Source organism: Herpailurus yagouaroundi, unplaced genomic scaffold (genome assembly GCF_014898765.1).
Source record: "Herpailurus yagouaroundi ecotype Mexico unplaced genomic scaffold, PumYag 182, whole genome shotgun sequence".
NCBI lineage: Eukaryota > Metazoa > Chordata > Mammalia > Carnivora > Felidae > Herpailurus > Herpailurus yagouaroundi.
In genome coordinates, this window is record NW_024412413.1 from 33,139,729 (window position 1) to 33,164,584 (window position 24,856).

Here is a 24,856-nt window from a genome sequence, read left to right on the forward strand (position 1 = left end):
TCTTCTTCTTCTTCTTCTTCTTCTTCTTCTTCTTCTTCTTCTTCTTCATCTATTTATATTTATTATTATTAAAATTATTATGTATAGTTGATACAATCTTGTGTTAGTTTCATGTGTAGTTTATTATTTCTCAGGAATCACTCTCTTGCCTGACCGAGTATCTTCAAAACTGTGTGCAAATATATTTTTTCCTCTCCCTATTTTTTTCTTTTGGTTGTTTCAGGCAAGAGAATCCTTATTACTCCATCTTGGATAGAAGGGGAAGTGTCAAACAACTCTGAATTCTCATTGAATTTATTATCCAAATCACTCATTTTACAATTGTTATTTGCTCTTTTGAAAAGTTGCTTACCTTTTTATCTACAAGTTAAAAATATAAATAGGTTCTTATATTTCATTCCAAATTTTCAGAAGCATAGTCCTCTGCTCATTTTTATGTTCATAAATGTTGGGCCATGGTATTAGAAACATAAAATCAGTGCAAGGAAAGTGAGCTATTGTGGAAATTTATAATGTGATTCTCAGTTACCAGTTTTGCCCAGTAAAATATCTACCATTCAACTTCTTTGTACTTGACTCATTGCATTTATTTGAATTTGAAAATTTTAGTACTATTTAAATAGGGTTATATACAGAAATCTCCAGAACCAGAGTGCCTCTGTTTGAATTTTGAGTTTGTCACTTACCATCTGAACGAATTGAGGAAATTTATTAAGTCTCTCTGTGTCTCAGTTTTCTTATCTACAAAGGGGAAGGAAAGTTAATAAATGTAGTTATCTCCAAAAGCTGTCAGTGATTTGATGAGGTAATAAAAGAGTAATAGTAAATGTATCAAAGAATTGTGCTAAGTAAAAGTTATTTTTTTAAAGCACTTAGAGGGGCGCCTGGGTGGCTCAGTCAGTTAAGCATCTGACTCTAGCTCAGGTCATGATCTCACAGTCCGTGAGTTCGAGCCCCGCGTCGGGCTCTGTGCTAACAGCTCAGAGCCTGGAGCCCGTTTCAGATTCTGTGTCTCCCTCTCTCTGACCCTCCCCCGTTCATGCTCTGTCTCTCCCTGTCTCAAAAATAAATAAACATTAAAAAAAAAAATAAAGCACTTAGAAATAAAAAAGTGTACTACCATCGTTTTCTATGTTTTGTGGCTTATCAAAATTCCTTGATTCATCTTTATCTAAATATGTGTTTCTGTGATAACCTGCCAACTTGGTCTAGCAAAACCTTTAGCGGTATATGATTGCAAAGCTTTATAGCAATTTATTTTTGTGACACCCATGTAAGAACCAAAGGAACCTTGGGTAATTGAAATGCAGTTTGTTGAATTTCAGTAGAAGCTCATGATGTAAGATATCAATCAACAGTTCTTCCACCTATCATAAGAAAAATGTAAAGTGTCCCACAAATTGTGCTCAATATAAAATGTTCTTTGGACACTTTTGAAAAGAAGCTGTTAGACAAAGGCATTTCTCACTTACTTTTCAGTTCACCCTGGGGATACTATATGTGATATCCATTAGTTCCATAGTAACTGAATTTAAGAGGTTTTAAAAGTGACCAGATATGACCCATAGAGGACATAAGAATTTCAGCTGTTAAAATTGAGGTGAAGCTACGGTTTTAGCTGAATTGGAAACTGAATTACTACTTACTGTTAGACAGAATGGTTATTTTTAGTGCCTTGAGGTTAAAGTCAGTGGGAAGGCAAGAATAGGGGTTATATTACATTGTAGGGAGCTGTCTCTATTGTAGCAGGTGTACAGTTCCATTTATGACTATCCTTCCTATTTTAAGCAAAAATATATAGTCTAAGAAGAACAATAATCCAGATATAAAAATATTAAACTGTATGCAGGTATCACCTGGAACTCGCATTTTCAAATCGTTCCAGTAGCATGAAGGAACAAAGGGTTCCAATGGTATGCCTTGGAGAGAAGGGGACAGAGTAGAGTCAAATCTAGCTCTCTGCATTTACACACACACACACACACACACACACACACACACACACACACACACACCACTTAGAGACACCCCTCCAATATGTTTAATCTACAGTATTTCATCGCAAGTATTTATATAAGAAATAATTCTCTTGTTTAAAATAGGTTCCAAAGCCTCTGTTTTGCAGCACTTCCCCTCCCCCCCCTCAGTTGGGGGAAGTATCTATCACTACAATACACAAAGAACATTTTAGGTGACTAATGCCTATTTTTCACACAGAGTTTCAGAGAACTATCCTGATCACAACTTAGGTAAATCAATCAAGAGCACTTCTAAAATAATTTAATTCAGCTTACCAAAGGCCTATTCGGATTACTATAAAATTGAAGTGAAGCCAACACTTTGGTTTGCTGGAAATCTAATTACTACTTAAGTTTCTAGAACAGTGATCTTTCAGGCCTTTGAGGGTAAGTCAGTAGAAATGCCGGAACCAAAGACTTTTTATCGCAGCTGCCCTTATACTCTGTATTCCATACCAATCTATAGCTCTTTCTTCTATGGATATGAGGATATTTTGTGACATTATGGTGTGACAAAATAATAATATTGTTCTAAATTATAAGGAAATAGTTTTTGTTTCTGCTTACAGTATTTGATACAGAGCAAGTCACTAGGCTTTTTTAATTTTTATGGTTTTTTTTTTCTTTCTTTCTGTGAAAAATAGTGATGATATGCTCATTTGTCTACTTGATATAGTGGCTGATAAAATCAATTGAAATAAAATACGTGATCATGTTTGAATGAATATAAAACTGCAAAGAAAATAAGTCATTAGTGTGATTTGGCAGAGAATATATATCCTGATGACCTGAATTGTGTCCTCCTCAAAATTCAAATGTTGACATTCTAACCCCCAAAGGGGTGGTTTTTAGAGATGGACAATTTGGAAGGTAATTTGATTTAGATGAGATCATGAGGGTGTGGCCCTCATGATGGGATTAGTGCCCTTAAAGAAGAGACATCAAAAAACTTGCTCATTCTCTACCTAGGGGCATGTGTCAAAGAGAGGCCATGTGAGCACAGAGCAAGAAAGTGGCCTTCTGCAAGCCAGGAACACAGTCCTTACCAGGAATTTAGTCAGCCAGAACCTTGATCTTAGATGTCCTAGCCACCAGGATAATGAGAAAAAACGTTAAAAAAAAGTTTTTTAATATTTTGTTTTGTTTTGGTTTTGAGAGAGACAGAGGGAGAGAGTGGGGAAGGTGCAGAGAGAGAGGAAGACACAGAATCTGAAGCAGGCTCCAGGCTCTGAGCTGTCAGCACAGAGCCCAACATGGGACACGAACCCACCAACTGAGATCATGACCTGAGCGAAAGTCTGACGCTTAACTGACTGAGCCACCCAGGCGCCCTAGGGAAAAAAAAAAAAAATTAATAGGAGATAATTTTATTTTATTTTATTTTATTTTTTTTTAATTTTTTTTTTCAACGTTTATTTATTTTTGGGACAGAGAGAGACAGAGCATGAACAGGGGAGGGGCAGAGAGAGAGGGAGACACAGAATCGGAAACAGGCTCCAGGCTCTGAGCCATCAGCCCACAGCCCGACGCGGGGCTCGAACTCACGGACCGCGAGATCGTGACCTGGCCGAAGCCAGACGCTCAACCGACTGCGCCACCCAGGCGCCCCTAGGAGATAATTTTAATAAGACACCCAGTCTATGGTATTTTAATATGGTAACATGAGTTAACTAATACATATATCTTAAGATTAGATGAAAAAACAAACAAAAAATTGCAAACTGTAAACCAGACTTTAAGCATTAGTGATATCTTAAATATCATCTCACAAATAGTTCACGAAGTGTTAAAATATGTGTTATAAACTTTTTGGTGAGTTCCACAAAGTCTTAAAATATGAAATGGTATTTCTCCTCATAGAAAAACTAAAAAATCAGCACACGTTATATCAGTAATCATACCAGTCTACATTCTCCCAAGAAACCAGACCAGTATGATATACAAGATGTAGTTATTAAGATGTTTGTTTTAAAGGATTATCTCAAGTGGTTGTGGGGGTTAGCAACTCTTAAATTTGTAGTGTAGGCCAGCTGACCAGAAACTCAAGCAAGAGATGATGTTGCAGTCTTGAGGCAGAATTACTTGTTTGGGAAACCCCAGTTTTCTCTTATAAGGTCTTCCACTAGTTGGAAAAGGCCCATCCACATTAACAAGGGTAAACTTTATTTAATCCAACTTAAAGCCAACTGCTTGTTGTTAAATACATCTGCATTGGGGCACCTGGGTGGCTCGGTGGGTTAAGCGTCTGACTTCGGCTCAGGTCATGATCTCACGGTCAGTGAGTTCGAGCCCCGCGTCTGGCTCTGTGCTGACAGCTCAGAGCCTGGAGCCTGTTTCAGATTCTGTGTCTCCCTCTCTGTCTGCCCCTCCCCTGTTCACGCTCTGTCTCTCTCTCTCTCTCAAAAATAAATAAATGTTAAATTTTTCTTTTTTTAAATACATCTGCAAAATACCTTCACAGCAACATGTGGGTTACTTTTTTTGATTAAGTAACTGTGTACTCTAGCCTGACCAAGTTGAGTCATATAACTAGCCATCATAGTGTTGAAAATCTCTTTAAGGAGACATACCATAAGTGAAGGACTAGACTAAAGTCTGATTGGATATATTAACATAGCTAAAGAAAAAAATATGCCAATTGCTGTTCAGACTAATGTGGAAGGAAGAAAATGTTGACAATATTCTTTTTAGCACTGTGTCTAGGGGAGAGGAGTTTGAACAAAAGAGCACTAATTTTTAAAGCCTCCTTATAAAAATTCACCCTAAAGTAGAAATGGAGGGGCGCCTGGGTGGCGCAGTCGGTTGAGCGTCCGACTTCAGCCAGGTCACGATCTCGCGGTCCGGGAGTTCGAGCCCCGCATCAGGCTCTGGGCTGATGGCTCAGAGCCTGGAGCCTGTTTCCGATTCTGTGTCTCCTTCTCTCTCTGCCCCTCCCCCGTTCATGTTCTGTCTCTCTCTGTCGCAAAAATAAATAAACGTTGAAAAAAAAAAAATTAAAAAAAAAAAAAAAGAAATGGATACATCAGGCTCCTATGGCTCAGTTCCATTACATGAAATAATTTGCCTATCTCTCCTTGTTCTAAGTTCTTACTCACCAATAGATAATTTGGCTAAATTGATTGTTTCAGAGAGAAGATATTTGCTTCTCAGTCCCTAATTTATGTGACAGATTTATCTTTCATGTGCCTGCCATTTCCATTCTCATTGTATGTATTCATCTTTTAAATTGTTTTATTGAATTGGCTTAGTTGGTTATGTGTCAACTCAGGTCATGATCTTGCTTTCGTGGGTTAGAACCCCACATCAGGAGCCTGCTTCAGATTCTGTGTCTCCTCTCTCTGCCCCTCCCCTGCCCGTGTTCTGTCTCTCTCTCAAAAATAAATAAACATCAAAAAAAATTAAAAAAAACATAGTTTGTAAAAAAAGTATAACTGACATAAACTACACGTATTAAAGTCTATAATTTGATAATTTTCACCATATGTATACAGCATATACTGAAACTAACATTAAAAATCAAGGTAATGAATATGTATCTCACCCTCAAAAGTTTCCTTGGTCCTTTTATAGTTCTTTCCTCCCATCTCTCCTGTCCCTGGCAATCAGGGATGCATTATTTGTCTGAAGATGTTTGCCTTTTCTAGTTTTATAGAAATTATACAGTATGTTCTGTTTTAGTCTATCTTCTTTTACTCAGCATAGTTACTTTGAAATGCATCCATGTTGTTACATGTAACAATCCATTTATTATTGAGTCACATTCCATTACAAGAAAATACCACAATCTCTATCCGTTGCCCTGTTGATAGTCATTTTGGAATTCAAAACTATTCTCTCTTGAGATGCTCAAAACTACTCTAGCTGAGGCTGGGGTAAGGTTGATGAAGTAGGGAGGAAGGCCCAACTGTTCAGTAGTTTCCAGCTTTTCTTAGTCCTCTTTGATTCTGATCTAGTTTTACATTTCCTTATAGTATTGGCTCTCTCTCACAATGACCTCTACACTTAACTCATTAATCTTTCTTAAAAGTAGTAGAGTATCCCCACAAGTGGCTAGCCACAACAAATTTACAAAAAATAGTAGATTACAGAAAAAGTTCTATCACCATGCAGTTTGTAGGTTTTGTGGTGTTTGGTTTGATTTGATGTGCTGGAAATGGAATATTATAATAACCAAATTTCCGTAATGGTCTTCCAATTATCAAGCATCTCTCATTCAATTGACTTTGGGATTCAGCCAAAAATGTAAAAAAGTGAATTAGGTCTAATTTGAAATGACTGAGGATAGTAGGTAGAGAGCATAGACTCTGACTAATGATATTCAGACTCACTTCTAAAACACTGTAAAGTAGAAACAAAAACATGTCTTTGGGCTGAATCAGCCTCCCAGAGAATGGAACCTCTATGATAAGTGATTCATAGTTATAGCTTCTTCAACTGAGCTACTACCTTCTTGGGAAATATGTTCCTATCCTGTGAGGCTCTAATTCAACTCTTGTGTAAGGACTGACTTCATTTGTGTAGAGTTACTAGAACCCTACATAAACCAAATAATTCTATCTCTTAATAAACCTTTCTCTGGGAAGCTACTTCTCATTTGTCATTTTTTTACAATATACACTCCATCTCAATTTACTCACCTGGGAACCAGGGAAATAAAATCAACAATCCAAAAAATATGTTGATTCCTACTGTGCTCTAACTGTATGCTAGGTATTCTATGAGGTTAAAGATGACCAAAATTGTTCCTATAACTGAACTGAATAAACTTTGCTTATTACCATTCAACCTGGGTAATATTCTTAGTGGATCTTAACATATTTGTGATACAGTAGTACTAACTTCAATTAGAATCTCTGCTCTACCTAAGTGTGACTCCACTTACTGAAAGGAAATATTTCCTCAAAAAAGTAGGTGTCTTTATTCTTATGCAGGGAGAGACATGGGTTTTGAGTTTCATACTGTGTACAATCCAAAAGTGACATGATTTTTTTTTTTTGCCATGCAACAGTGTTTTCCTAGCCTACTCAATCAAGATATTTGATATAGAAGCCATATTTGTTTTGCATTGTTTAATATAAAAAGATTTAAAGCTGCCATTTTTAAAAAATCAAGAAACATTTTAAAAATTTTATACATTGCACTATTTTTTCTTGTGTTACCAGTTTTTAAGATCCTTTAAAGGATGATGGTTTGTCTCCAAAAAGGGAAAATCACATCAGACTTTGCATTCCGTGACAGCTACTATTTCTGTATAAAATAATTGAATGAAGATGTAGGTTTCACATTACCAAAGTGTAGATTTCTATATATATTTATGCAAACTAATACAATTTAAAAATTAATATGACAAAAACTGATCATTTGGTTAAGTACTCCAGAGCTTGCTTATACATAGTCGTAGGTTATTTCTACATAAAATAGAATAAAATATAAAAAGGATAAGTCTATTGCTTAGAAGAATGGAATATTAGAAGTATCTGAGTATTGAGAAAATCTGCTATTCAATGATATCTGGTTGCTCTTAGCATTACTCTAAGTATGTTTTCAGCTACTGTTGCTGACTAGATCATCTAAATTGAGAGAGGAGAGTTGGGGCAGGTGTCGGATATGTAAGCCAGATTGAATACCAGAATGAGTGGGTGGAAAGAAGAGAAAGCAGTTAGTGTCAGCTACTTTTTAAAGAAATTTGGATGTAATCAAAGAAGAAAAAGTTGAAGAAAAATGTATTTCCTTCAATTTAAAATTTATAATAAAATGCTCAACACTTTTAATTATTAATAAATGTTACTGTGAACAATTGAGCAATTGCTTTGGGTGAATTTCCTATTGAGATCCTAAAAAAGTTTTAATTTTCTCCATTTCCCAATCATTTTCTAAGATCTGGCTTTGTAAATGCTAAGAAAAATATTCTGACTCAAGTAACACATTAAAATTCATATCTTATACCCCTGGAAGTCTCTATAAATACTCTTTGGTTGATTACCATTGCCTTTGATATTCTCCTCTGGTTTACATGAAATTATACAATATATTTGCGACCCTGACTATTCCTTCTCTTCCTGAATTCCAAAGATAGACATTCCTTTAGTTCTGTTCTCCGGACTTCTTCTCTTCCTTCTATACATTACCCCTTGTACATTCATTCAGTCATAGCTTCATCTAGTGTCTTCATTCATATCATCCCCAAAGGTGAAAGCCAGTTATCCTTGAAGAGATTGGCATGTTAGGACCATGAATCCAAATCCCCACAGATTCAACTTTCACTGAGGAATACAGACCTGGAAATAAAATGTTAAATTCCTGGCTCTTTGTCATCCTTCCAATTTCTATAATGATAAATTCCTGATATTATCCAGAGGCGGTAGCCCATGTCTAATGTTTGTAACATTTCTGACTGCCTATATTATCTGAAAGTGAGCTGCTGACAGTGTCTAGAAGAGTCTGCCTGATAGTCATCCATTCAGTATTAGTTTAGTATATTAATAGATCAAAGTTAAACCCTCTCTTATGAGCTTCAAAATGCTTGGTGAAAAGAATTTTGAATATATTTAGATCTCTTTAACCAAATATCCACCAACATATTGATAAATGAAATGTCAGTGAGTAATACAGGGTTTTTCAGTCCTGTTTGTTCTTAAATCTTCACAAAAATTAATGATAACCAAATCAAAAGTTTTGGCCTTAATTATGCTGCAAAACTTATGTGTTACCTGAGCTTGTTATTAAAGACTTCAACATTCCCAATTCATCATGTGGATAAGAGCTTTTCTTCTGCATTTGTCATTGTATTTTCTGCCACCCCTCCCCCATGTGTATGACCCAGGTCTGTGATCTTTCACATTGAACATATCAACCGTTTATTACCAGCTCTATTTTAATTTCCTTTCCAGCTACCACTGGAAGTACAAGACTGCTGGCAGTTTTTAATTTCACTTTAGACAGCAAAAGACATATCTGCATGATTAAAATGCCAGATATCTATATAACTGTTATCAATTATATTAATTAAGGGAAAATTGTAGCAAAATTTGCTGTGAGGGAGGAAAAAAATATGTCTCTGAAAGCTTTATTAACACATGGATGTCCACAAGCTATTATGTTTCTCAGAGTTTACCCGTGATTTGTCCAGTTTTTAAAAAAAAAAATAGAGGACTTACAAAAAAATGTAGTTTTAAGGAGAAATAATTGTGAAATTGGTACCTGTGAACATCATGAGTAGCTATTTTGATGCAAATTAAAACAACCTCCACACAAGTACAGGTGATTAGCTGAATTGACTAATTGTCTTTAAATATATGCCTAGTTGGACAGCCATTTATATTCTCTAACAAGCCACACAGTTCAGAAAGTTTTTAAACCACTTAGGAAAATGAACCTTATGGCTCAACAACATTTCTACTGGTATTTAGAAAATTACAGTTTGAATTTAAAATGATTATAGCTGTAAATCAGTATTTAAAGAGATTTTACATACATTACCTCATTTAATCCTCACCGAAATCCTGCGCGATAGGGAACATCAAAGGAGGCTGAGAATTTATTAGCAGCTTGACTATGAGCACACAAATGGTACTGGAGTGTAAATTCCAAGCCAGGGTTTCTACTCCCAAGGTTACTGTCACCCTCATCTACTCGTTTATGTGTAAGTACCCCATATGTGTCAGTACCTGGTAAGAATATCATAGGTTGGGAACAGAAGGCACAATTCTGAGTAGGTCGATATTTTTGCTTTCAGGTAGCTTTGAATGTAGCAGATGAGACAAACAAGAAATGAGTTAAAGTATTATATCCAGAGTAAGTGTAAGATAGGACCTAGGAAGGAGATGTAATTTCTATTTTGGATGGGCACAGAGAAGATATCTGAAGTGATATTTGCTGGTCCTTCTGTAGTTAGTTACATCTACGGAGGTGAAGGACTATTCCAGAAGAGGAGCATGTAGGCGTTTCTAAGGTAAGAGAAAGCATTGCTTACTAAGTGAACTGTGAATAATTCACTGTTGATTGAAGTTTAGTATTTCATTGAGAAAAGTCTAAACTGAAGAGTTTCTCTAGCCTCCTATGAACATTTGGAAATCTCTGGAAAGGTTTTTGTATGTCAGAGCGGCTGAGGAGGAGTATTACCAAGATCTGGTAGATATGGGACAAGATTTCATTGTAGGCATTTCCTGCACAGTGGGTAATTTTCTCGTGCTAAAATGATAATTGTGGTCTCCTGAGAAATGCAAACAACAGATCATCAACAGCCTCATAGGATATACTGAGACATTTGGGCTCTCTTCAGAGGCAATGTTCTGGGACACTAACACTTTGGTCAGATTTCTTCGTTGGAAGATCCCTTCAGTTGCCATCTGGAAAGTGGGTTAGAGGGTATGCAATTAGACACTAACCCCACAAGTTCATGCTCTGCTTTGCATAGGCAAGTCCAAGAGAGCAGGGGCAATTTGGTCAGTCCTGAGAGAATTTCAGTGCACTGATTCTTTCTACTGGAAAATGTGGATGTTAGCTCCCTTGAGCTGACTGAATGAGAGAAGTTGAAGTGTGCAAGAAGAACAAACCCCAATAATAGCCCCTATAGGGGGCGAGAGCAAAAGCCATTCATTCCAAAGAACAGTGACACCCTCCTTGCTAGGAATAGACAGCTCTACAATTCTGCCATGGTAAAAATAATTTCTTTTATAGATACATCAATCAAATCCTTATTATAATAGTTTAAATTCCTGAAGTTGGATTTCTGTTTCTGCAACTGGAAGAAATACTCATTGATTCAATGGGGTTATTCAGTCATGACATATCTTGATTCTGACACATTACCAGAGACAGTGGCTGGGTTTATGTTTTAGTAGTTTTATGAAAAAGAGGGTGCTTTCATGGAGCCGTATTTTTTCATTCATTAATTCATCTATGCATGCATGCATCCAACCATCCATTTGGTCATCAAAAAATATGTATTGCAGGTATTGATTAAACACTGGAAAGAAAAAAGTGCTGCTCAGAGTTGGGCCTTATAGACAGTTATCTCTGGAATTCACCTATTTTTTCTCTATACTTCCAGGAATTATTGTATCGTATTGTTAATACTTTTTTTTTTAACTCCTCAGTATTGTTAAGGACCTATGCCTATTGTGTTATGAAGTTTGGACTTCAAAATCAGAAATGGAAATACAAAGCACAAATTATGTTCATAGTAGTATGTGACTATCTTCTGAAACTGGTACTTTATACCAAATATCTCTGTAGTTCTCCAAATTACTTTGATTAGACACAAAAAGGAAATTTCTTCATTCTCCAGATGCAAACTGCTTTATTTACATGCCCATTCAGAATTTGAATATATATGCCTTTCGTTGTACAATTTAGTCATTTAAAAAAAAATTAAAAGATGGGATGTCTTCAGTAGGTGGTGAAGAGAGTTTAAAAACATTTTTATTTTACACAGGTGTAACACAGGTGGTACGCCCTTTCCTCTCTGCCCCATAGGGTGTAGCTCTAACTACCCTCTAGGGAAGAGAAGGTTGGGTGAACAGCCTTACTATTTCTCCAGCTCAGTAATTACCTGCAGGAACATTCTCTTCACTGCTCAGGAGTTCTTAAGGGAAGTGCAGGCTGATGCGTACAGAATGGGCTTGCATCCTGATTCTTCTACGAGTCACTTCACCCTCTTCCTCAGACCTTATACACATGTGTGGCCGATTACGTTTTACTTTTTTTCTCCCCCTTAATTGAAGGATTCAAGTCTCTGTCATGCAGTTATATATATTCTGGTGGAAGGACCATCTCATGGTGCCCTGACATAGCTACTTTGTTCTCAGTAACATATGTAGAAGATAGTTTTCACAAATAGAATCCTAATGAACAGCACTACCTTGTAGCTACAGCACCAGCTTCAGCCCTCTCTGCATTTCAGATGCTTCCACCCTCATCTCTTAGGCCAAATGATGTTGATGATTCCCTGTGGTTGCTAAAGTCAGGGTAATTGAGCGTGCCTTCATAGCTTACTTTAAACCTGCTCTCATATTTATTAACTGTCCCTGCATTAAAGTCTTTTAAATTACTGCATTTAAGTGTGACTTTTTTTTTTTCCTGTTGTGATCTTCCCTGATACTAATGTTCATACTACTAGGCCACTAATAGAGTGGGGGATGGGGGGGGAGGCCCATCCTTGGCGAGGAAAAGTAGAAGTGAATCTAATTTTAGACCTGTCAAATTTCAGATGTCTGACTAATATTCCAGAGAGATGGAAGTAAAAAGAGGTATCTGGGATGGATATTTAATTTGGAAATCTAATGAAATTTATGAATTTGAGAAAATCTGGGCTTCATTTACCAGTCTGTAAAATTAAAGAAATACATTGGTTATTTTCTCTGTGCTTCCATCCCTGTGAGTCTTTATTTTATGTAGAGAGCTGATTAGAAAAGCAGGAACTTAAGGGACCCAGTAATCTATCGTAGCCAGAAAACTTATGTGAACACTGCAGTATCTTATTTTGTGGCAACAATTCCCAACCATTACATCAAATGTGAAATAATATCTTCAAGGGAAAGCTCATCTTCTGAGACATATTTGCTCTTCAAACATAGAACGCATTCACAACATAAATTATTAAATCACTGATATATGTGTTACTATTCAGGCAATATATATTTGAATAATATGTTTTCTTTGTATATAGCACACCTCTACTATTAAAATTTTAAAAGTTATGCTACATGGCTATTTTTCTATTTCTTCATGATGAATTATTTCTTGTATTAACTCTATATAGTACTCATGGAATCTAAATGGAAGCCAGAAAGTGATCTGAGAATGACATCGGTTTATATAAAATATTACATATTATTAATACAATGATATCAATTATACAAATAATTTTATGTATTAATTATAATTATATATAATTCTATAATTTATATAAAATGTTTATATTGGCTATAATTGAGCTCTTCCCTTATATGTTAAACTATATATCTATAAAATGTTACACCTTTCAGTCTTTGAGACATTTTAAAATATCTTTAATGTTTCACAGCATTGATTTTGAGAATAATTCATCACCTGTTTACTGTTTATATCATTATTTACTTAGATTGGAAGATAAGATATAATGCTGTTTTTACTATTAATATCCTCCTGAAGTGGTTACTTTCTGTCTGTACTTCTTATAATCTCATTAAAGCCTCTGAATAAATGCTCATTTTCTATGCTAGGGAATATTAGTTTTCTTCTGGGGTAATGTTACATAATAAACAACCTTCCCAGAACCTCAATGGCTTAAAATAATTATTTATTTAAGCCTTAGTGGTCTACATGTAGGTCAGCTACTCTCAGCTAGGATATTCTGAACTAAACTGGATGAGAGACTATTGATCCATGTGTTTTCATTCTGGTAGTTTGGCTGAAGCAACAATGGCTAAGTATGGTATGGCATTTTTAAGGAACGAGTTGGAATCAGAAACTCATAATGCCACTCTTTAAGGCTTCAATTCAGAAATGGCATCCCATCGCTTTTCCATTGGTTAAATGAAGTCAAATATCTATGTTTAATATCAATTCCTTATGGAAGTAAACTCTATAAATACTATGCCTTGGCAGGAACTTGGAGGAAAGGAAGAATTTATTGATAAATGCTATAATCTGCCGGTAAGGCTTGCCAAGAGACATGTGTTCTCAGTTGGGTTTAGTCAACCTGTATTTATTATGCTTTTGTAGGATTCAGAAAATTCATACAAGAGAGTGTACCATTTGAGATAAATAATATGTGAATCCTGAATAACCTTAAGCCTAGACATGAATATGAATAAACATGGATAAGAATAAACTCAGGATAAGTACATGAGATGACTAAGGAGAAAAAGATAGTAACTGCATGTGTTAATTATCAATGCCAAAGTAAATGAATATACCTCACAAAATTAAGTAAGTGTATATATTCAAATATGTGAAGATCATTTTGTTAAAATTGGATATAGGAAAAATTTTAATTGAAGCCATTATACTGGCTTACTTTTAAATATAGAGTTGAAAAACTATGAAAGAATTCAGTCAATCCTCTTGTTCATGGTTGGTTCCCTATTATATTTAGTGATCTGAAGGGACATTTTATTGAAAAACAGAATCTCTGGATTGGAAGAGCCCTTAAATGACATGAGAACCTCAGGCAGTTGTGTAGGAATAAAATTAAGATGAATCATTGTACACAGGCAAAGCCACTTTTGTATCTAGTAAATTTCTGAAAATTTCCTGCATACTTTCTGTGCATAGGTTCAAGGACTATTCCTAGATTCTCATTTTGTACCCTGACTTAAAAGAAAGTTTTATTTTGAATCTTGCCAATTATGCAGCACAACGTTCAAACATTGTTTACTTTTGGGGTATTTTAAATAGTACCAGTAAAGCACACTGACTTTCTAGTTTTTAACTTAATATTTCTAAAACATAACCCAATACATAACCCAATAGCAAGACAGAAGTTTGACGGTCACATTTTAGGGAAACTCATTGCAGTAGTTTTGTTTTGTTTTTTTATTTATTCAATTTTTGTGTTTTGTTTGTTTAGTTACTGTTAGGCAAAAAGTAAGCAAAGTGTTTTTATTATGAAGAGAAGTATGTTTTAGAATTTCAGAAGACAAAAAGAGATCATACATTTTTATGAAAGTTCTATACATGGTAACTTAAAACAACCTAAAATAAAATCAAATGTTAAAATATATTATGAAACTATTTTAAATAACATCACTCAAGAACTGTGTGGATCCAAATAATAAATTCCAAACATATTGTTAAAATTACTTGTTTTGCCTTAAGGCGATCAAGAATAAAACCAGACTGATGTATCTTTTTGCAGGAACATTGTTCTATGGAAGACCATCAAGACTGAGGTTTTTCTGAAAACTTCTAAAAGCTTAGAAGCCTAATACAGGAATGTTAATAAAATGTGCATTGGCTTTCCATTATATAGGCAAAATACTTTGGAAGATCCACTGTGCAGATATACTCATGCACATAAAATAGGAAACCAGGTGGGGGGAGTATTAAAATTTCAAAATACGCATTTTTTAAATTTAATTCTATCGTAATAAATACATCATTTATTTTATTTCTGGTTAGTAGAAGCTTATATTTGGTCTTTCAGTTTTTTTCAGATAAAAATTCATTTTTGCAGAAACCTTTTCTTTAATTTTACTTTAAAATTTTGTACTAGAAGTCTGTACCCTTTTACCAATCCCATTTTCCTGCTCCCCGGCCCCTGGTAACCAGCCATTCTCTGTTTCTATGAGTTGGACCTTTATATGAGTTGGAACACAGTTTTCAAAATTATCTGAAATAATTTGGAAAGGGATTGAAATAATAAAGGGCTCTTACTAAAATGAGATTGAACATTTTGCTTCAAATACCTTCAAAAATAATTATTGTGTATCAGTTAACAATTTTGGAATTTGGGGTAAAAATTGGTGCTTCTTGGGGCACCTGAGTGGCTCAGTTGGTTATGGGTTGTACTTCAGCTCAGGTCATGATCTTATGGTTTGTGAGTTCAAGCCCCACATCGGACTCTCTCAAGTTAGTGTGTAGCCAGCTTCAGATACTCTGTGTCCCTCTCTTTCTGCCCCTCCCCTACTCACATTCACCCTCTCTCAAAAAGTAATAAACATTAAAAAAAAAGGAAGGAAAATCGGTGCTTATTATTGTCCTTAGAGCTTTTTAGCTATGGATAATTCATAAGGAATATTATATCATGAATGGACTCCTTCAATTTAGAGAAATATCTATATTTAAGTTTATGGAAAAATCAGAATATAGACTATAAATTTTAATGTTATTAAAAGAATAAATGTTTTAAATTTTTTTATCTGAAAATACATACTTTTATTGATTGTATTTTTACTTTTATTTATTTATATTGAAGAATAGTTGACACACAGTATTACCTTGGTCTTAGCTGTACAGCATAGTGCTTTATCAAGTGTGTATGTTATGCTCTCTACTCATCACTACTATCATGATCACCATACAATGCTATTATAATACTACTGACTAAATTTAAAGTTGGATTCAAAAATATGTATTTAAATGTGGAAGTTTACTCTCTAACCATGATAAAGTATAGACTTGTGATTATACTAGCATATTGAAAAAGAGTACAATCATTTGCAAATGTTTGCTTTGTACTTAGGTTTATACCTTTCATAGGTTATTTATTTTCCAAAAGATTTTTGCCTCAAACATAAGATTTATTTTGTGTATGCTTATACAGGGAGCGTAGCTGAATTAAAAGTGTTTGTTGCTTTTTTCCCCCTAATCCATCTGAAGGAGATTAATAGAGCTACCATGATGACAATAATAACTGACACTTGTTGAATGTTTACTAGGCACCAAGTATCTCTCTTGCTACCTTATACATAGAAACCTTTGTTTAATACGAAATTGAGCATAATTTCTTAATTTTATCTTCTCCCCTTCTGTGTTAGATTGGATAGACATTTGATAAAATTTTATAATGAAAGAGCTTCCACAATACTTTATCTTAACCTCTTCATTTTTGGAGGTAAGAACTCTAAAGATCAGCTAGTTTTGTGGCACATTGGAAGTCACCTGCCATCTGCTTGAAAGTCCTAATGAATAAGTTTCATCTTATTATTATTTTTTTTTTACAATTGAGATCCACAAAGGTAGGTATCATATTCTTAACACTAATTCTATTAGTAATCAAGCCTGAAATTTTATGGCTATAGAACCTGACTTCTAAAAGCAGTAACAGAATTTAAAAATATAACACACTCCTTGTAAAAGTTTGATTAATATATATTGAAATTCATACTTGACGCTGATTATAAAATAGAATGAGTGATATTATTCATTTATTTATTCAACAAATATTTATTGAGCATCTGCTAAGTGTACAATCTCTGTGATCCATAGTAAACAAAACAGACAATAAACACCTGCCTTCATGAAGACATTTATTCTAGTGGGGAAACAAAAAATAAAGAATCAGTGAAAAGTATCCCTTATATTAAGCAGTGGTAAGTGCTAAAGAAAAAAAAAAGTGACAAGGTAGGGAGGTATTAAGTGCAGGAGAGGGGAAAAAATTCTAGTTATGGTAGGCCACAATGTCTCCCTGAAAATGTGATTTTTAAAAATAAAGATCTAAAGGAAATGCAGATTTGTGTGGGAAGAGCATCCAAGGCAAAGGGAACAGAAAGGGCAGAGACTTTAATGTGGGTGTGTAGCTGGCAGGTTTGAAAATTATGGAGGAGGAATAGGAAGTGTTGAGGTAGATGAGCTCTTGATGGAACAGGAAATCAGATTATAAATGGTTTTACAGATCGAGTTGAAGATATTAACATTCATGTTGAGAAAGAAAATAAGTATCAGTTGACTTTTCAGTAAAGTCACTTAGGGGAATCAATACAAGCACATGGTTCAAAGATTGAACCTCAGGGTTCCTTAATATTTAGGTGTTAGATAATTTTAAAAGCAAAACAAAACAAACAAACGAACAAAAAACCAACTGAGGAAAGATATCCAGCAAAGTGGAAGGAAAACCAGGCTTGTGTTTGTTTTTGCTTTTTGTTGTTTTGTTTGTTTGTTTTTTAAGAAAAGAGGCCAAGTGAAGAAAGTATTTTAAGTTAGAATAGTCTATGATGCCACCTGGTTCTGATACAGCAAAAAATGTAAGGACTGAATTTAGCATTGGACTTAGCAGTGTGGCAATTAATAGTGATCACAAAATGAGCAGTTTTGTTGGAGTTGTGGCAATAAATATTTGATGATAGTGGGCTTCAGAGAAAATAGGAAGAAAGACATTCAAAGAATAAAAAAATAGACAGCTGGGGGCGCCTGGGTGGCGCAGTCAGTTAAGCGTCCGACTTCAGCCAGGTCACGATCTCGCTATCTGTGAGTTCGAGCCCCGCGTCGGGCTCTGGGCTGATGGCTCAGAGCCTGGAGCCTGTTTCCGATTCTGTGTCTCCCTCTCTCTCTGCCCGTCCCCCGTTCATGCTCTGTTTCTCTCTGTCCCAAAAATAAATAAACGTTGAAAAAAAAATTAAAAAAAAAATAGCTATTTCAAGGAGTTTTGCTTTATAATTAAAGTAACAAGAATGAGGTGATAGCTATAAGAAGTGGTATCAGTATTATTTCTCTTTATAAGATGAACAACATAACTTCATGTTATTTTGATGCTGATGGGTTATGTTCCAGTTGATGGGGAATATTTGATAATTAAAGGAATAAAAAAGGAATTGCTGCAGCAATATCCTTGGGAAAGAAAATGGAGATACGAGAGTGTACACAATGGAAAACCTGTATTTAGTTGGAATGCAGTCCATCCTGATGGTGGAAGAGAAGTTAGAGTATTCAAATACAAATGCAGGAAAATAGATGTCAGGGGAAGATGGTGGGTGGAATTTCTCTTCTGACTGCTTTATTTTGTTTAATGAAATAGGAAGAATGGTCACAAGCTGACAGTGGTAACTGAGAAGTTTGAGGCAAAAAAGGACCTAGTACAACAACATCTAATAGAACAGTAAAAGAGTGAATGGACTATAGAAATACAGTATGAGTTAGTGCTCTTGAGTTTATAGCTAGTCCAGATGGTTGGGAGTTCCCTCCAGGCTGGTACAGCAGTGCAGGCTTAGATGTACAGCTCTTGGAGATTTGAATTTAGCCATAATTATGGGTTAGCTAAGAGAGAAAGCAAATAGGACAGAAAAGAAAGGAGTTGATGTTGCATTTAAGTGAGAGATTTTGTAACAGCAATTAAATTTAAGCTTGATAGTAAGAGAAGTGTGAGTGTTGGATGAGGGGTGAGAGATAAGGAAAAATGGTAAGATCTCACTGGTTTCAATTCATCGTTGGAGTTGGGCTTTCAGAAGGATTGAGCTGGAAAGATAGAACACTGTAGTATGGCATGCTTGAAATTGAGATTTGGGGAGAGTAATAGTGATTAGTAACAAAGTCATGGGTATGATCACTGAAGTGAATTCTGAAGTTAACCATCAAAAAGATGGTTGAGAAGAAGAATGGAAAGGTCTAGGTCTTAGACTTTGGACTTTGAATTCACTGCTGAAAAAGTAGTGTTGGAGAGAGTTGCAGTGAGCCAAGAGCTAACATTCAAAAAACAAAGGGAGATGACTGGGGAGGGGGGGCAGGGAGAGCAGCCAGAGGCATATTTGTTTGTTTTTTTATTTTACAGAGAGAGAGCATGAGAGGGAGAGAGGGGTGGAGGGAGAGAGAGAGAGAGAGAGAGAGAGAGAGAGAGAGAGAGAGAGAGAATTTTAAGCAGGCTCTATGATTAGCATGGAGCCAACGTGGGGTTCAATCCCATAACTCTGGGATCCTTACCTGAACCAAAATCAAAAGTCGAATGCTCAACCAGTTGAGGCACCCAGGCGCCCCAAGGGGGTGTTTTATAGAGAAAGGAGACTCAATCATGTGGAATAGGATAATGAATACAGAAAAGGCACTTATCCTACTTTGAGTCCCAGGCTTATTAAGTCTGCAGAAGAAGCAGTATCTTCAGGAAGGAGCCAGATTTAAGTGAGAACAAGACAGTGGGAGAGACATTCAAGGAAGAGGTTGAGGTCAATTTTTCTAATGGTTAAACTTGAGAGAAAAAAATATGGATAGGGGATGGATAATGAAGATTCAGAAGATATCTTGGACTAGGAAGAGATCAAAGATGATATAATCTAATCTTTTATAACTTGAAGTCTCTTCACAATATAACTAATACTTATCCAGTCTCTATTTGACTATTTCCTGTGATTGGTTTTGTACAGAGAAGCCCATTTCAAAAAAGAGATATTTTTCTATGTTCAAAGATACTTCCGTTTGCCTGAAAATTAAATAAAATCTATCCGACACAGGTTTCTTATAATTAGAACTCTCCCTTGCTTCCTGACTCTACTCCCTCTTTTGATCGTTTGATTCAAACTCTGTGGTTTGCTTTCTGTCTTCCCTCTTCAGTTTATGAGGCTGGACAGTTGTACATCTCCTAGTTACTTGTTTCAAATTACTTAATTTCATCAGCTGACCATCTAACAGCTACCGTCATGTCAAGCAACTTCAGTGAGTTCCAGTTGTGTTACTGCTGATGAGTTGCCTTCTACTTTCACATTTTTCCTCCACATCCAGCTTCTTTTTGGTCATGTCATATTTACTCTAACTCTTTTAAAAACTATTCTTGACTCTCTTGTTCTAATCTCATACACACCTGTCAAGACTGCAACTATGGACGAATCCCTCTCTATGCCTGTATTCCAACAAATAAGCATCAAACAGTAAATTGGAGGTATTATAGTTTCACATTCACCAAACTCAAGTGGGCTTTCCATAATGCATTCAAGAAACTGTTTCCCCAGAAAGTTAACTCTGCTTATTCCCACGATAAAATGACATTTTTGCCGCTCTACTTAAATATTTTATTACTTCTTTCTCCTCTCTACTAATCTCAGTACATGGCTTCACTTCCTACCAGAGAGAATACATCATACAGTAACTACTTAATCATTGGCTACCAGATCTAAAAGTTAACCTGCTGTCCGCCAGCCTTCTCATGACCATGAAGAAAGTGCTACTCCAATCCAAATCCAACCTCTTCCATGTGTGCTTCTTTGTCCCCAGTGTATTTCCAGCTCTCTGTCTCCTGCATCTCAGCATCTTCATTTCTACCACATATTCTCTGTGATCAGTCAAATGTGTTTTAGTGCCTACAAACTTAAATAAAGCAAGAAAGCCTTGACCTGACCTCATGTATCACTTTAGCTATGACTTTTAACTGTCTTTTGTTTCCTGCTATCCTTTCATAACCAGCTTTTCAAGGAATTTTTGTGTGTATGTTTTTGTTTCTTTCATTTATACTATTTCAACTTTCTCACCTTCCATTTGATTTTCCATTCTTGCCACTCTTGGGCTGCACTTGCAGGGTTATCAATTAGTAACATGTTTCTGTCCTAATTTAGTTGTCAAATATTTTACACAATTGAGCATTACTTTCTTCCTGTGGAGATCAAGAGAATGTTTTATGGTTATATATTCTCAGGCTCTAAAATTCAAGTGATGACAGTATGTAATTATTTTAACTTTTATTATTATTTTTTCCTTATAACCACAGTTAGATTTTGAGTTCCCATTCTGCTTGGTAGCAAAAAAAAAAAAAAAAAAAAAAAAAAAAAAAAGGTAACTGAATCAATTCTAAGTAAATTCATTTGCTTGAATGTATTTTCAGGCTTAGGTTTTAATTCAGGGAAATCAAAATTGCCTTTCCCCCTCCTCCTTCTGTTCTTCCTGGATTGGTTTAATTTCTGAAATGTTTATACAATTCAATAATATCAGATGGTAAGGCATCTGGATTTCATCCTTCCTTTGTCCTAGACCGACATCTGTTGCAATGTACAATCATGCCCCATGTCCCCACCACATTGGCATCTGCTGAAGTTTTTGTATTCCCACCTGGTTTCTTGACACACATCCTTACGCTGCTCTTTGTTATAATTTCCTCTCATCATGACCACGGATCCCTTCAACATCTGCTTGCTTTCTCTCTCTCAGCCAAGTGTCTTGTTATCAGAGGCAAAAAGGAATTCATGTTGTGCTTTCTCCTGTTACTCAGGGACCACATGAGACTTGCTGTGGCTTTCTTGAATCTTCTCCCTCTTCAACAGCAAAGAGACATCTCAGCCCTTTTGCTCCAGTTTTACCTGGCTTACTAGGGAATCCTAAAAGGATATTTTCCATTGTCCTGGAAAGGATTAGGGTAAATAAATCCTTTATTCGTGGATCTCCAAACCGTTTAGCAGTTTCTGTAAATACCCCCTTTAATTTTTAGTGATTTAAGAGTAGAAAAGACAGTGCATAAAACTTCTCCTTAGGTCCTACCAAGGTCTAAAGGATTCTCTCCAACACATTGTTCAACATTTTTCTCTACCAAAGGGAGTAATTATTCTTATTATTCTAGTGAGGGTGAAGAGTGATTTAATGTTTCTATTCTTCCAATGCCTTGTCTGTTACATCAGTAACCTAGCTCTTATTAAAATAAAAACCAAAGATTTACGATCTCTGCTTTTAGGTCTCTGTTTTCACTTATCTCAGCTGGCTGGCCTCGGGGGGAAAAAAAAGGACCACATGTTAAAGGTTAAAATACTTGATGAAGATTAGAGGGAAAGATTTACATTTCTGCTTATGGCAGAATGGGTTTTATGCCCCTCTCTTTGGGGGAAAATTATAAATGCTGAATAGATTAACATATTTAAATGTATATTGAGGGGCTGGATAGAAAGTAAGGAATACTCTGAGGCAAAACCAAATGAAAGGAGAAAACGGGAAGTAATAAGTAATAGCTGGTACTAGCTTCCATGTTGAAAGCAGTTGCAGATCCCAGTGAACTTGGGTTTCAGTTTTCGTAGATTTACAGAGCATAGAAAATAGAGAGATAAGTCAAGTACTTTCTTTTTTTTATTTATTTATTTTTTCAACGTTTATTTATTTTTGGGACAGAGAGAGACAGAGCATGAACGGGGAGGGGCAGAGAGAGAGGGAGACACAGAATTGGAAACAGGCTCCAACTCTGAGCCATCAGCCCAGAGCCTGATGCGGGGCTCGAACTCACAGACCGCGAGATCGTGACCTGAGCTGAAGTCAGACGCTCAACCGACTGCGCCACCCAGGCGCCCCAGTCAAGTACTTTCTTAAATTAGGAAGGCTAAAAGATTATAATCTCATCATGAAGCTGGGTCCACCAAATTGGCCAGTTCCTTGATGTAAGTGCAAAAAATATATAAATGTACATTCGCTGAGGGTTTTACAAGAAGACATTCCTATCTTAAATCCTAGTGATGAATAAGAGGGACAGAAAATCCTTCTAGCTAAAAAACCAACCCTTATATTGTATTATAGCCTGAATTTACCTAATTATGTGATGTGAAAGACTTTAATGCAACACTATACTTTAAAATGGTCCTACACTGGAATAGCCCCCAATCGCCAGGCAGAAATAAGTGCAAATTTTCTCTGAAAAACAAAACAAAACAAAACACTGTCTTTAGTCCAAGCCGCAAATAATTCCCACAAGTAAAAATTTAAGAAATGCACATTTATAATAAAAAATCACAAAACTTCCAAAGAAATAAGGTGCCACATTAGCTAGAGTCTCCAGAAATGTGACAGAATATCAAAACTGAATATACAAAATAAATATGCTTCATGGGTTGCATAAATAAATGAAAAAAAGTACTGAGAAAAAGAAAATAGAGAATATTAGAAATTGGAAAGATTTAGCTAAAGACTCAAAAGATTGGTTCAATATTGTAACTCTTGTTTTAGGCTAGGGTACCCGAAAACAGACTCTGAGATACACATTTCCATGCAGGAAATTTGAGTGTGTTCTTGGGGGAAAAAAAATTCCACAGGGCAGTAGGAGAAGCCTGATTAGGTGATACAATTGCAACAGGAGCTTCAGATGATCTTACCATGAACCCTGGACTACTCCTAAAATTACTACTCGAAGCCAGACACATTTTTGTGTCTCTATTATACAGAATAGCAGCCATCCAACAGATAGAATATAAGGTTATAAGGGGAAAATGAGATCGCAGGTATGAAAATTTCTTAGGAACTTGAAAAGTTCTATGCACATAGTTATCATGATTACCTATCCAGAAATCAAAAGAACAGCCTCACTAGAGTCAGATAATATCAATTCACTTCTGACTCTAATACTCACTAGTTACTGGACTGAAAGCAAATTACTATATTTCTCTTTTCCTCAGTTTTCCCATATCTAAAGTGAAATGGATAAAAACAACTTTGTGGGACTGCTGTGGAGGAGAGGAACATAACTGAAGCATAAGCATAATACTATACAATAATAGCTTATTAAATATTATCTGGTACAATAAAAGTACTTTTAAAAAGGGAGAGGAGGATCATAACCATAATTCCTAACTTACCATCTGTTTCACCTTTTCTATGTTTCCTTTGATATGCTATTTTAATTTCCCGTCCCTAAGACATTTTCTGACCATAGCAAATGCAGAAACCTAATTCTTACTCCAAAAGCAAAATAGTATTTTGCTGAAGTTTACCTTTATTGGGATATAGGTATTCTGCAAACTCAACAGGACTTTTTCTCTGACTTTTTCTGTACTTTTACAGAGATTGAAATTGCCCATCTTACCTTTGTTGTGGCAGCATATCACATATTTGAACAGTGATACTATTTCTTGGGCCAAACATTTGAGAATAGAGTGATTTGTTTTCTCTTGCTACTATCCTGACAAAACAAGCATAGATTATATAGCATTGAGATTTTTACTAGCAGAAGCATTCACTATTAATCAAATTAACATTGAAAAATATGTTTTTTTTAAATCTGTGCCCTGGAAAAGGTTACGTATAATTTTCTTCTTGGTTTATTTGTTATCCTACTCTTAGAACAGATTAGTTACAATTGTTTCATTAAGTCAAGTCCCTTCATTCTGACCCTTTGAAAAGACCAAAATTCTTACTAATTTTTATGGTTGAAATTTTCAACCCATCCAGTAGAATTGGAATATATCTCATAAGAAACTGATTCACAGTGGGTTTCCTTGCAATAATAAACAAGTACTTGTTTTATTCTTTGTGTTTGATCAGATTTATCTTGTTCTTCTCTAAAGAAAATCTGGGGCAAGTTGGCCCCTACGATAATCTGTCAAGATGAAAAATCCACACTGTAATGTCAATTTGCAATCCTTGTGGTTCAAAGGATATTTATGGCACATGTGATTTATTTTTCAATCACCTAAGATTTAACAAAGAAACTATATCATGATTAATCTCAAAAAATTGAGAGGTAATTTATTTTT

General features: G+C 35.5%; 1 protein-coding gene and 1 long non-coding RNA gene across 5 annotated transcripts in view; one reads left to right on the forward strand and one right to left on the reverse strand.

Moving 5' to 3' along the window:
• LOC121040667 (uncharacterized) overlaps window positions 1-5,739 on the reverse strand; it is a 41,376-nt gene extending 35,637 nt beyond the window's left edge. The window contains exons 1-3 of one of the 2 annotated variants that reach the window (XR_005795402.1): window positions 5,560-5,739; window positions 1,857-1,919; window positions 687-741 (exon numbers count right to left, since the gene is read on the reverse strand). This is a non-coding gene — a long non-coding RNA (uncharacterized LOC121040667). The remainder of the gene's footprint in view (window positions 1-686; window positions 742-1,856; window positions 1,920-5,559) is intronic. The other variant, XR_005795401.1, reaches the window with a different exon arrangement.
• MGAT4C (MGAT4 family member C) overlaps window positions 1-24,856 on the forward strand; it is a 738,623-nt gene that overhangs the window by 72,185 nt on the left and 641,582 nt on the right. The window lies entirely within an intron of this gene.